This window comes from Pelophylax lessonae (assembly GCF_965119305.1).
Source record: "Pelophylax lessonae genome assembly, chromosome: 11".
Classification (NCBI taxonomy): domain Eukaryota; kingdom Metazoa; phylum Chordata; class Amphibia; order Anura; family Ranidae; genus Pelophylax; species Pelophylax lessonae.
In genome coordinates, this window is record NC_138778.1 from 187,925,314 (window position 1) to 187,938,659 (window position 13,346).

Below are 13,346 nucleotides of genomic sequence, written 5' to 3' on the forward strand. Positions count from 1 at the left end.
CCCCATTGGAACATTTCCCCTTTTTTTATTTTCTGGGGACAACCCAAAATTTGGGATTTTCTTTTACTTTCATTTTCAATGATAATGATAAACCGGACAAACAGAGAGGGGGAATCTCCCTAATGGGGGCACAGACAGCAATAAAAACTGACAGGTGTTCTAATCCCTCTCCACTCTGTCCAAAACTTAAAAAAAAAAAAGTTTTGCCTTTAGTTATATTTTAAGGACAAATAGGTCCTACATTGGGGTAGATTTACTAAAAATGGAGAGTGCAAAATCTGGTGCAGCGCTTCATAGAAACCAATCAGCTTCCAGGTTTTATTGTCAAAGCTTAATTGAACAAGCTGAAGTTAGAAGCTGATTGGCTACCATGCACCGCTACACCAGATTCTGTGTGCTCCAGAATTAGGAAATTTCCCCCTATTGTTTCTTTTCAAAATTAAATTTGAAAAAACATTGCAAGCTAAAAGATCAACAGGAAGGCATGAGAGGTAGAAAGGGTGGGCCTGCCGCTTTTACAAGAAGGTGAAGTTTTCATTCACACTACCGCGACTTGTCAGCCTGACAAGTCGCGGTCCGTCGCGGTCCATGCAGTGCTACAGGACCCGTTCTAATAGGAGCGACACAAGTCGCTCCGACTTAGAAAAAGGGTCCTGTACTACTTCGGGGCGACCTCGGAGCGACTTGCATAGACATTCATTATATGAAGTCCGTGCAAGTCGCGCCAAAGTCGCGGTGCACGGGACTTCACAGGTCACCCCCGAAGTCGGAGCGACCTAGTGTGAACCGGCGCGAAGACTTGCATATAAATTCAGCCGCCTATAACTCTGCGTGTAATGATCATTTTGATATGAAGTTTTCACCTAAAGTATTTTCTTCATCTATTCATATGCTTACTGTGAATGGCCCAGGCTTGTGAGAGCTTTACTTTAAAAATGTCCTATGCATAAGTTTCCTCTTTCTGTGGAAAAAGAGAATTGATATATACAAACCGTAAGGATTATTTGGCACAACTTTAGTTAAATGTTGCGTACTGGTAGTGAGATCGAAGATCTAATCAGATGTTGTCTTTCAATCGAATTTCCTGTGCTAATGGATAAGCGGACTTGAGGCCAAAGTGCACGTATTCTTTTTGCCCTGACCTAATCAAATGCACACCCCACACCACCCCCCACAAATGCATTCTTACCTGGATCTGACGGCTATGGCCTCTGATGTTTGTACCCTAACCACTCCTAAGCATTGCAGCCTCATAGACTTAAGGCCCGTACACATGATACGAAAATCGGAAGTAAAATTTTGTCCGGCAAACGATCTGCCTATTTTCGGATTGTTAGTATAGTGCTTTCTATAGCCGACAAAATCTGGATGTGCAGGCTGTAACATTTTTTATCGTACGTCAACACAACGTCCGATTTACGTTTAATTAGTACAGTTTTAGTCCGAAAAAAATCACAAGAGCAAGACTAGGCATGCTCAGAAACGAAAGAAGACATACAAACAATCCAACACATGACATCACTTCTGGAGTTGAATTCTGTCGTACGGGAATTTTTATATGAAAGTAACCTCTTCACTTTCCATACGAGTCCAGCATGCAACAAAAAACGGACGAAAGATCGTCCGATAGTCTGATCGTGTGTACGAGGCTTTATTTGGGGCGTTTTCAGCCTCTGATATGACTCCATAGAAGTCTAACCAGGACACTGAGACTTGGGGTGCTGCATGTAAACAATCATCAGAGGCGGTGGCCCCTGGATGGAGGTAAGTATGCATCTGTGGAGGGAGAGTGAGGGTTTGGTTAGGTCAGGACAAAGGGGCAAAAAGGATAAATTCACTTTATCTTCAAGTGCACTTATACTTTACATTTCTGACATGGCTGTCTGTGTCGTTCTTGAGAATGCTATGGATAATCACAACACAGCAGTTGTAGTTTTAGGCATCTTTTGAACAACTTGCTATGAAGACTTTCACTATGCTGTGGTCATATTGGTTTACTAGGGTATGGGTCCTAGTGATGGATTTCTAGATGCCGTTTGGAATATTTGTTCTCTGGGGTTCCATCTTGCATAATGATGTCACTGGTGGTGGCAATGTAGATTGTGGACAGAATTCTGATCTTTATGTAACTTATATTCTGTTTGAATTCAGACAGAGATGCATTCTTTTGGTTTTTGATTTAGTAAAATATACTGTTCTCTTCTTTCTTTTTTTTTTTTAACTGAATAAAGCTGAAATCTGATTGGGTGCTATCAGTTAATTTTTCCAGATCATTTAACATGAAGATGTGAACTGTAATGTCAGCTTTTATTGAATACACTGCAAATGTTTTAACTGGGTGCCCTGAGTTCTTTAACGTATATCTGAATACAGACTGGTCTGATAAAAACATTTGAGTCCATGAAATCCCTCTTTATTTTTTGAGCCCTGGTAAAGGAGAATTTTCTGGCCCCCGAAACACATTGGTTTTCCTACCATAAACTGAATTTATCATGAAAAGATATTGGACTCTTGGACATTTGTTTGGCACTCTTCTTGGACATTTGTTTTGCACTCTTCTTGGATTGGCTAGACTTGGGTTCTTAAAGGGATTCTAAAGGCAAACCTTTTTATTTTTTAAAAATAACAAACATCATATACTTACCTGCGCTGTGTAATGGTTTTGCACAGAGCCTCACCCAATGCTCCTCTTCTGGTGTCCCGCGCCGGCGCTCTCTGCTCCTCTCCCTTCCCATTGCCCCCATAGCAAACCGCTTGCTATAGGGGCACTCGTGCGTGCTTACTCTGGAGCCGGCTCTGTGTCTCGTATCTTCTCACTGGCTGTGATTGACAGCCAATGGCTCTCGCTGCTGTGTCTGAGCCAATGAGGAGGGAGAGACCTACACTGGATTGAGATCGGGTTTAGATAAGTATAGTGGGGGGCTGCTTGACAAAGGTTTTTCACCTTAATACATAAAATGAAGTGGCTTTTAGAGCCACTTTTATCTGGGTGCCCCCCTTTCCCAAGGGGTCTCTTGTCTTGTGTCCAGCAGCCAAACCCAGGCATTGGGCCCAAATGATGACTCCACTTATAGAAAAAATTGTTTCCAGCACCTTGTCTCACCCTTTTCTCTCCTTTTATTGAATAGGCAGCCAGTAAGTCAGCTCCAGTACTTGGATAAATGACATGGAAGCGCAGTGGCAGTGCACAGAACACCGATATCCGTGGTATCCCTAGTCAGAGTGACATTGGTCCCCACACTTCATAGCTGGTGTGGATGTGGGATCTGGATTGCTGTTGCATTTGCTTATTACAATCGGTTGGTGAGGTTTTGGGGACTTACCCCAAATCCCTCTTCCTTTTTTTTTTTTTTAATGCTTTCCTTATTTACTCAACCAGACCTCTAAAACCAGAATGAACACAGATAAATTCTTGAAGGCAAAAACAAACATATTCACCCAGCTCCATTAGTAACCTATAACTACTGCAGTTGTAACAATCTATGGAACTTTATAAAGCAGTTTAGTAATCAGTTATGGAAAAAAAGTCTGTAAACATTAAGGGCCCATTTACATTTTCAGCAATGCAGGCTTAGGGCCGTTCACACCAGATGCAGTCCAATGCATTTTTTGTTCTGCATCGAAAACGCATGGACAGTAGGTTATATGGGTTCCAATGTCATACTTCACACCAGCGCAGTGTGTTCCACTGCAGTAAATAAAAAAAGATTAGAACGTGCTGCATTTTTTCTGCACTGAAAAAATGCATCTAAAACAGAATAAAAAAATAAAAAAAAAGCTCAGGAAACATTAAAAAACAAAAAAAAAAGGGTGAAAAAACGCATTCAAGACAGATCAAAAATGAACCAGTACGCAGCAAGAACACATGCAAAAACTCATCCGAACTGCGTTTCTGTGGTGTGAATCGGCCCTAAAACACACTTTGCCACAATGCATGCCAACACAACCTTTCTATGTGTGTTGCAGTTCGTTGTGAATGGCACCCCAACACACTGTACTATGGAGTACAACGCACCACAAGAGGAATATTGTGCTTTGGGGTGTACTGCATTTTGAAACAGGGACATGCACTTTTTGACATTCCTTGTGGTACTTTGGCAGCCAGTTCATAATGAATAGCCAAGATATGTATGAGCTGCTCAGGCTGTATGGGAATGAATTCCTGTGCCCACGGCTGTGAGTGCTGGCCGGCAAGGGAGTTCGCTTATGCTCCAGGCAATGGTAGAGATTGAGACTGGTAGTGAATGGACCCCCACCAGGCCAGGGTCCAGGCTGAGACTGCCATGCACGATCATACAGCAGGTCTTATTATTATTATTTCAGGTACTTATATAGCGCTGTCAATTTACGCAGCGCTTTACATATACATTATACATTCACATCAGTCCCATCCCTCAAGGAGCTTACAATCTAAGGTCCCTAACTCACATACATACACAGTAGGGCCAATTTTTTTATACAGGATCCAATGATCTTTGGAGTGTGGGAGGAAACCCACGCAGGCATAGGGAGAACATGCAAACTCCAGGCAGGTAGTGTCATGGTTGGGATTCGAACCAGTGACCCTCTTGCTGCTAGGTGAATGTGCTAACCACTACACCACTGTGCCGCCCAATCCGGACTTGACTTGATGTGCCTCTCCTGGGACACCTAGTCACTCTCTGTCCTAATACAACCCACATTAAAGTGGACCTTCACCCTTTTTTTATGTTCCTTTCTCCCGTCTCCTCCTCCCTCCCTATAATACAGTCGTAAAAAGAAAAAAAAAAACTATTTTTACAGTAAATTTTTTTCTCTAAAGCTCTGTAATTCTGCTCTAGGTGAGGATGACCGTCCCATGTGCAGAAACACTGCGGGTCACTCAGGGATCCATTGTGGTATTTCTGTGGATGGGGCGGTCCTACGAACTGCCTCCTGGGATTTCTAGGTCATTCTTCCCAGAACACAGCTCGGGGGATCTTGCACAGGGCCATGTGGGGTCTCTTCCATTTTACTGACCAGGGCTGTGGTGTTCCTGTCGATGCGCAGACACACTGCGGAGATCTGCCAGGTCCCAAAGACCTGGCAACGGATTCCTGTGATGTGTCTGCGCATACTCCAGATCTGATTTCAAGATGGCGGCGCTGGAGAGGAGCAGTACAGGGAGAACTTTCCCTACAAGCAAGACAACACTGGACTCCATGGACTTAAGCCTCGTACACACGCAACGATTGTTGGCCGACCGATCGGCCGACTTTTGTCCAGTGTTGTTGTGTTGGTTGAAATGTGCTCTAGACTGCACACGAATTTTGTCGGCCAACAACAACCAACTGCAGAAGTAATGTCATGTTCTGGTTTACTTTTCGTGTGTTTTTTCTTCTCTGAGCATGCCCAGTCTTGCTCATCACATTTTTGTCTGCCGAAATCTGTACTGACTGACGAACAATCGGCCGTTCTGTTGACGGCCAACAAAAATTTTATAGCATGCACACCAGATTTTGTTCGGCCAAAAAGTCGCAGTCGGTTGTCGGAAGCATCATACTAACAAGCCGACAATCGGCCGATCGGACTTTGGCCGAAAATTCACGGCCAACAATCGTTGCGTGTCTACGAGGCTTAATGCTCGATTCAGTTTGCAACTGGTGCATTCTACAGTGCGTTTTTGCATCTTTGCACACAGGATTTTGCAGTGATTTGCGTTTTTTTTTATGCTTTTATTTTTTGGGCAGATAAACCGCTTGCCGATCGCCAGTCGTAGATTGACTGCGGGAGCGGACATCAATTTCATTTGGGTACAACGTCGCACAACCACGCAATTGTCCAAAAAAATAACACAGTGCTGAATCGCAAAAAATGGCCTGGTCATTAAGGGGGCAAAACCTTCCGGTCCAGAACTGGTTAAAAAGCGCAAATCGCAACAGAAACTCACTACATGCTTTTCTGCAGCTTCTCCATTAAAGTCTAGGAAAGCAAAAAAGCACAGTTTTGCATTTTAAAAAGTCCCTGAATCTTTCAAAATACGCAGCGGCTGAAAAAAAAAACATAGATGTGAATGTGTCCCATAGGAAACCATGTTAAATGAAATGGACTGCAGTGCGTTTCTGCAAAAAAGGACCAAAAAAGCATAGGTGTGAATGTGTCCCATTGGAAAACATATTAAATGGACTGTAGGGCGTTTCTGCAAAAAAGTATAGGTGTGGACCGTGCCTATATATATATAATATGTTTTTTTTCTTCCTTTCATACAGGGGACAGGGGTTTGATTTTATACATTTTATTTTTGATAGTAAAGGTGGAGTTCTCTTTAATGTATGTAAAAAAAAATGTGCAACAACGCACCACAACAGTTCGCTTTAGCATGAATGGGCCCTGATTTTGAACATTGAACTGGAAGCTGCACTGTGCAAAACACATTCAGTCAAGGATTTGTGACACTTTTCCGGTGGTATGGCCGTTTTAGAAAATCCTGCGCCAAATTTATGAAAATCGCGCAATCGTTTTTTTGCTATTTTTGACTCGTGGGACAGTCGCTGATGAGGAAAGTGAAGGTAAACAAGACCTCTTCCACGCAGTGTTAATTTCGTCGACTAAAACCAACTAAAACGTTTTCGTCGACTAAATTAACACAATTTTAGTCGACTAAAATACGACTAAAACTAAAACAATTCAGATGACTAAAATACGACTAAAACTAAAATGGCATTTTAGTCAAAAGACTATAACTAAAACTAAATCGAAATTTGCTGCCAAAATTAACACTGGTGCATGCTCAAAGCTTAATACCATAAATAACATATTCGATTTTTCACTCCAGGACCAGCAGTAGTATATAATGAGTTTGGAAATTGTAGAGAAATGCTTAAATAATGCATTACAAATTACAATTGAACTACACCCATTTGATTATAGATGACTAAAATGAGTTATAGTCGACTAAAATGTAGGACGTTTTAGTCTACTAAAATGTACTGGAGTTTTAGTCGAATAAATAAGACTAGAACACTTGCAGAAGACTAAGATGGGACTAAAACTAAAATGCCATTTTAGTCCTAAGACTAATGCCTCGTACACACGTACCGATCGGCCGTCTTTTGTCCGGTGCTGTCCTGTCGGTTGAAAAGTGCTCAAGACTGCACACGAATTTTGTCGGCCAACAACAGCCGACTGCAGAAGTGATGTCATGTGATGGTTAACTTTCCTTGTCTTTTTTCTTTTCTGAGCATGCCCAGTCTTGCAAATCTGCTGTCTGTCGGCCGAAATCTGTACTGACTGGCGAACAATCGGCCGTTCTGGTGTTGGCCAACAAAAATTTTAATGCTTGCACGACAGATTCTGTTCGGCCGAAAATGCGCTGTCGGCTGTCGGAAGCATCATACTAACAAGCCTACAATCGGCCGACAATCACTACGTGTGTACGGGGCTTAAGACTAAAACTAAATTGAAATTTGCTGCCAAAATTAACACTGCAAGTTCCACGATGGAGCAAAATTCTGCCTGAAGCAGTTCCGCAACAGATTCATGTACATTAGAGATGGGCTCGGGCGTTTTCGAGTTCCCGCGTGCCCGATCCCGCACTCCGCTAATCACAGGCAGGGAGACATTTCCCGATCTGCGCAGCTGCGGATGGGAAAATTAGTTATTTATTTATTTTTTATTTTATTTATTTCAGGTACTTGTATAGCTCTGTCAATTTACGCAGTGCTTTACATATACAAATGTCTCCCTGCCTGTGATTGGCGGAGTGCAGTGTCGGCTTCCTGGCGGGATCGGGCACGCGGGAACTCGAAAACGCCCGAGCCCATCTCTAATGTACACCTTACCGACATTTACATGAATGTGTCACAAGTTGCGCCATTTGTTGCACGGCGGCAGACAGATTTTTCTTTGTAAATTCCCAGGTCTTAGCCTGGAAATATAAGGCTGTACATAGCACAGGTTGATCAGACATCGATGTGCATGAAGTGGCTAGACATTCAGAAAGGTTACTAAGGAGACGGCAGTTAGCCACTGTGCCACTGGTCAGGAGGATCTCTGCCTTGTATGCATGTTGCATAATAGGTCTGATGTTCCATGAAATCCGGCGTATGACACGTTGTGTTCACTTTTTCGCCCTCTTGTGGCAACAAACCGCCACCGCAGCCCCAGTGTCTCTGTACCAGCAGCAGCTGGAAGAACCATTCAGAAGCACACGGGGTGGAATGGCTGTCACATAGGGAGCTAGCTTTTTCTCATTTCACCCTTTTATACTCCTTTCTGCTGTCGGGTGTTGTCTTGGTAAATTATGAACATTTCGGGGATTCCTCAGCATTGCAGATTGGTGTGCTGTGGGGTGCCAGCTGTTGGGCTACATAGCTGTGCTCCCCTGCAGGCTGGCATGGACTGATCCCCCTGGGCTGTGGGGGAGGGAGGGGAGGGGGAGTGTTGCAGAAGCTCACATTAGTGCAGCTTGTGTGTGTGGTTAGTGCAAAGCTGGAATATGAGGCAGCAGTAGCAGCGATGAACTGTGAGCTCCCTGTGCTGAGGTCTGCAGCTTTTCCCTTCTCTGCACTCTTCCCTCTGGCTGCCTGTGAGTACAATGCTTTGTCCTTCCTTCCATGCTCCTCTATGGACATGCCTGCCTTCACCTCTATTGTTTTGGAATTTCCCTCCATGTCAGCTTGCCATGCAAAGGATCCTCCCCACCCACCCCCCATGGCTTTGCTGCAAAGTGCAAGCTCTGCAGTCTAAAATCCCTTTTCCCTCCCCCCCCTCCAAGCTGCCTTTTCTCCTAACCGCCCAGGATTAGGACTTTTACAGATTAAATATTAATTTATGTAACTTTACTCCTGGAGCACTGTGGGATTTGTAGTCTTTTGTGGTTTAGAGTAGTGCAGCATGACATGCCTCACCTCGGCCATGTCACTAGCCATGCCTTAAACCGATCAGCCCATTGTGTGTTTTTGTGAATAGATTACTTTGGTCTGCTCACCCCAAAACTGAGTTTTAGTTATGGGTGGACTGAATTCGTTGTTGTGGGAGCTCCACACTTGTGTTCAGTCTCACTCCTCCTGCTGCAGTGTTCAGTCTCACTCCTCCTGCTGCAGGAGGGGAGAGTCTCGCTTCTTCATTCTCTAAACTCTGGCTGGTGGGGGTGAGCAGCCCGATGTGGAAATCTCCCATCGGGAACAGTTGAGGGATTCACATCATGGAAAACCTGAATTCTCATTTCTTGGTGGACTGATCCTTTAAGTCAGACATACATGGCTTTGTACACTGCAGTGCATATGCACTTCCAGAGAGTCTTATGTAACCCAATTGTAGAACAAGTGAATGCACAATTTGAAGACTTTCCTTTGGCTTGTCATCTCCAGGCCCGGCCATGCTGTGTTCCCTGGTGGCAGAAGTGAACACATGGAGGGGGGATTAGTGGGGGGCAAGGCTGGGGTCTGTGCCTGTTGTACTGTGACCTCGTGGCCGCCTGCTTTGGGTGGCAGGCTGACAGTGTGCATGCTTTGTGTCTTCCCTCTGCAGAGGAGCCGCACACCTAGGGGGGCCCGAGCATTCTTATTACCAGGACAGGCTGGGCTCATTAGCATAGAGATCAAAGCCTACTCTGCTTGTTGTTGTAGTGGCAGGCTCTGTGATATTCTATTATTATAATGATCGCTGACGCTCTACAAATTGACCCTGAAATTCTTTTTATCAATGGATTTGTCTTAGTAGTCCTTTGGGGGCTGCAAGATGTCTTTAGGGGGGACACAATCACAACTTTGAGCGCTGGCGTTAAAGGCAATTATTAGCTATAATGTATATTATGAATATTTATGATTATCTTTTTATTAATATTATTCAGTATTTATATGGTGTCAAAAGTTTGCTCAGCACTGGTGGGCCCTGCTTGTAGATATAAAGCATTTTAATCATTATTATTATTTTTGCAAGTATTTTTAGAGCTCCTTCAAGTTATGCAGCACTTTACATATTCTATATATTTACATCGGCCTCTTCTCTTTTGTTAGTTTTGTGTGTGTGTGTGCATGTATGCATATGTATGATTGTGTAGTTAGATTATTGGTAATTTGTATATTGTTATATTTGAATTATTATATGACTGTGATGGGACATTGAATTGTTTCTTATTACTTGTAGAATTGGATACGTTTACACCCCCCACCCACATTCCTTTTTTTTTTTTTTTTTTTTTTTTTTTTTTTTTTTTTTTTTTTTTTTAGATGTGTGAACTAAATAATTTTTTATGGTTTGTGTTTTTTTTTTTTTTTTTTTTCTCTTGTAACTAGTTGATTGTCTACTACTTAATGATTAATTCTCTTATTTTGATGGATTTTTTTTTTTTTATGCACTACAACTAACTCAAGGAGCTTACAATCTACTGTCCTACCTCCCATACGTACACCTACGCAGTCAAGTTAGGCTGGCTATACATTATACAATTTTCCTTTAGATTAATAAGTTAAACCTAAACACTTTTAATGTGTATGCAGTAAGGCCCTTGCACTACATAGTTGAAGGTAAAGCCCCGTACACACATACTGATCGTCGGCCGAACGATCGGCCGTCTTTTGTCCAGGGCTATCGTGTCTGTTGAAAACTGCAAAAGACTGCACACAAATTTTGTCGGCCAACAACAGCCGACTGCAGAAGTGATGTCATGTGATGGTTAACTTTCCTTGTCTTTTTTTCTTTTCTGAGCATGTCCAGTCTTGCAAATCTGCGGTCTGTCGGCCGAAAACAATCGGCCGTTCTGGTGTTGGCCAACAAAAATTTTAATGCCTGCACACCTGATTCTGTTCGGCTGAAAATGCGCTGTCGGAAGCATCATACTAACAAGCCTACAATCGGCCGATCGGTTGTCGGCCGAATATTTACAGCCGACAATCGGTACGTGTGTATGGGGCTAAAATCTAAAGGTAATTGAACAAGAAATTTGAATTATGTATGGCCAGCCTTATGCCTCGTACACAAGCATCGATTATTGGCCGGGAATTTTCGGCCAACGTCCAACCGGCCAATTTTTGTTGCCCGTGAACACAACGGCCAATTTTCCGTCAGTCAGTACAGATTTCGGCAGACAAAAATCTGATGAGCAAGACTGGGCATGCTCAGAGAAGAAAAAACACACGGAAAGTTAACCATCACATGACATCACTTCTGAAGTTGGTTTTTGTTGGCCGAGAAAATTTGTGTGCAGTTTAGAGCACATTCCAACCAACAAAACAACACTCTGGACAAAAGTCGGACGATCGGTCAGCCGATAATCGTTGCGTGTGTACTAGGCATTAGTCAGAAGCCAGTTCACCTACCATCATGTCTGCATTGTGGGAGGAAACCCACACAAGTACAGGGAGAATATACAAACTCCATGCAGATGTGTACTGACTGGGATTCAAACCCAGGACTCCAGTGCTGCAAGGTAGACGTGCTTACCACAAAGCCCCTGTGCAGGTGTCTACATGTTGATTCATATCTTGAGAGAGGTAGCATTATAGTGTATGAAACTGATATGTTGCTTTATGTGAACATTGTAAACTTTAGAACTGTGTATTGTTTGGTATTTATATTATTAAAAGTAGACTGTCAAGCCCTGGCATGTCCTTTTCCAGGGTGACCACGCTCACACGGTCTTACAAGGCAGTGATGGTGTTGTCACCACTATGTATGGCTCATGAAGAGTCTCGCTGTCCACCACCTTAGCTAGAGGAAAGGAAAGCACAAAGGATTTTTAATGTTTGGAATTTTGGCATTACATCTGCTGGAAAGGCATCTGGAATCAAATAGGATGTAAAAGGTTTATTGAAATAGATATGACTCGTTTACACCAGTCACCCACACTAAACGCATGGCCGCTGTCATGTACTGTGGACAGAGTGCCCATGCTCTGATCTTGGCACATCACACTGTTTACTTTTTTTTTTTGAGATGCTCGGAAATTCCGGCGGCCGAAACATATAGTTGAAAAAGGTGCTGATAATGGCGCCAAAATCGCTCCGTGGTGTGTTTTTCATAGGTCATGTAATTCAAAAACCGCATCAAAAACATAACATGGGTGCATTGTTGACGCGTTCTTGCTGCGTTTTCAATGAGGAGATGTGTTTTTTGGTGCAGTTTTTTTAAACTGACCAAAAATGCAGCAAGCAGGAGTTTTAACACCGCAACGGAATCGCAGCAGACCAGTGTGATGACATACATAGAATTTAAAGGGATACATTTTTTTTTCTTGGGCTTTTTTTTTTTTTTTTTTTTGCACTAAAGGGGCCTATAATGGCCAACAATAAATTCATACTCATTTAAATTTATGATCCTAAATAAAGTCGGATATAACACAATACAATTCTATTTAAAAATATATAGATTTTTTTTTAAAAAACTGTCATTTTCGGTTTTTGGCCGAGTGCATTTTGCATTTTCGGTTTCGACACCAACATTTTCATTCTGTGAATCTCTAGTGTGTTTTTTTACAGAACTTTATTGAAATGTCATGAGTGATATTTATACAGTTCTGTTCCCTGCCGCAGCATTGTGATTTAAGTGGTTCGCTTCCTAACCTTCTGTGCTAAATGTACTGTATGTAATACTTATTATTTTTTTTTTTTCTTCAAAGGACACCACAGTGACTCTGTAGTGTGATCTGACCCCATTGGAATCCAGGCATTTAGCCTTGCCTATGCATTTGGGCTGCACTGGTAATAGCGGCCAGCGTATCCCTAATGCATTTGGCGTGAATGAGCCTATAGATATACAAGTGAGAGACGGAGCTTGCTTAGAATCTGTGCACACTAAATGGAGTGATCTAGTGTGCGGTCAGCTGTCAGTTTTGGCTGCAGTTGCGGTGTAAGGACTGTGTTAGTTTATCACCCAGTTTTTTGGGGGGTTTTGTCAACTTTATTTTAAGTGTACAAAGTGAAACTTCATTGATGTCTCTGCACAGCAGCATGGTGTGTTGTGCAGGGTCATGTGGTGGCAGCATAGCTGCATTTTATTGCAGCTCACTGCTCTGTACCTCCAGGCTGCATTGCAGTGTGAGGGGGGCACATAGAAAACCATTGTGCCCTAGTGCTGAGTGCGGTTGTTCCAATGTGTAAACGGATCCTTAGATTTGCATTGGGTGGGAGTGTTAAAAATGCACTGTTGAACTGCGTTTTTTAGGACCCCAACCACCCCTTAAGGGCCCATTCACAGTAGGAACTGCATCTGAATCGCACTGTGTGGTTTCTTTGTGATTCACATGCAATTTAGCCCATTCAGAATCGCACGCACTTAGTACATGCACTACCTTTTGGAACACATGGTACTTTTTTTTTTTTTTTTCTTTTTTTACCATGGGATCCGGTGCTGGTAAACAAACTACTTTTGCAACCTGCGTCTGGGGT

At 42.9% G+C, this 13,346-nt stretch overlaps 1 protein-coding gene across 3 annotated transcripts in view; it reads left to right on the forward strand.

Annotated features, from left to right (window-relative positions):
• KANSL1 (KAT8 regulatory NSL complex subunit 1) overlaps nucleotides 1–13,346 on the forward strand; it is a 233,457-nt gene that overhangs the window by 14,042 nt on the left and 206,069 nt on the right. Inside the window, exon 1 of one of the 3 annotated variants that reach the window (XM_082271988.1) lies at nucleotides 8,410–8,545. The exons of the other annotated variants lie outside the window; for them this stretch is intronic. The gene's annotated coding sequence lies outside the window, so the exon portion shown is untranslated. Of the gene's footprint in view, nucleotides 1–8,409; nucleotides 8,546–13,346 lie in introns of those variants that run through there. 3 annotated transcript variants of the gene reach the window in all.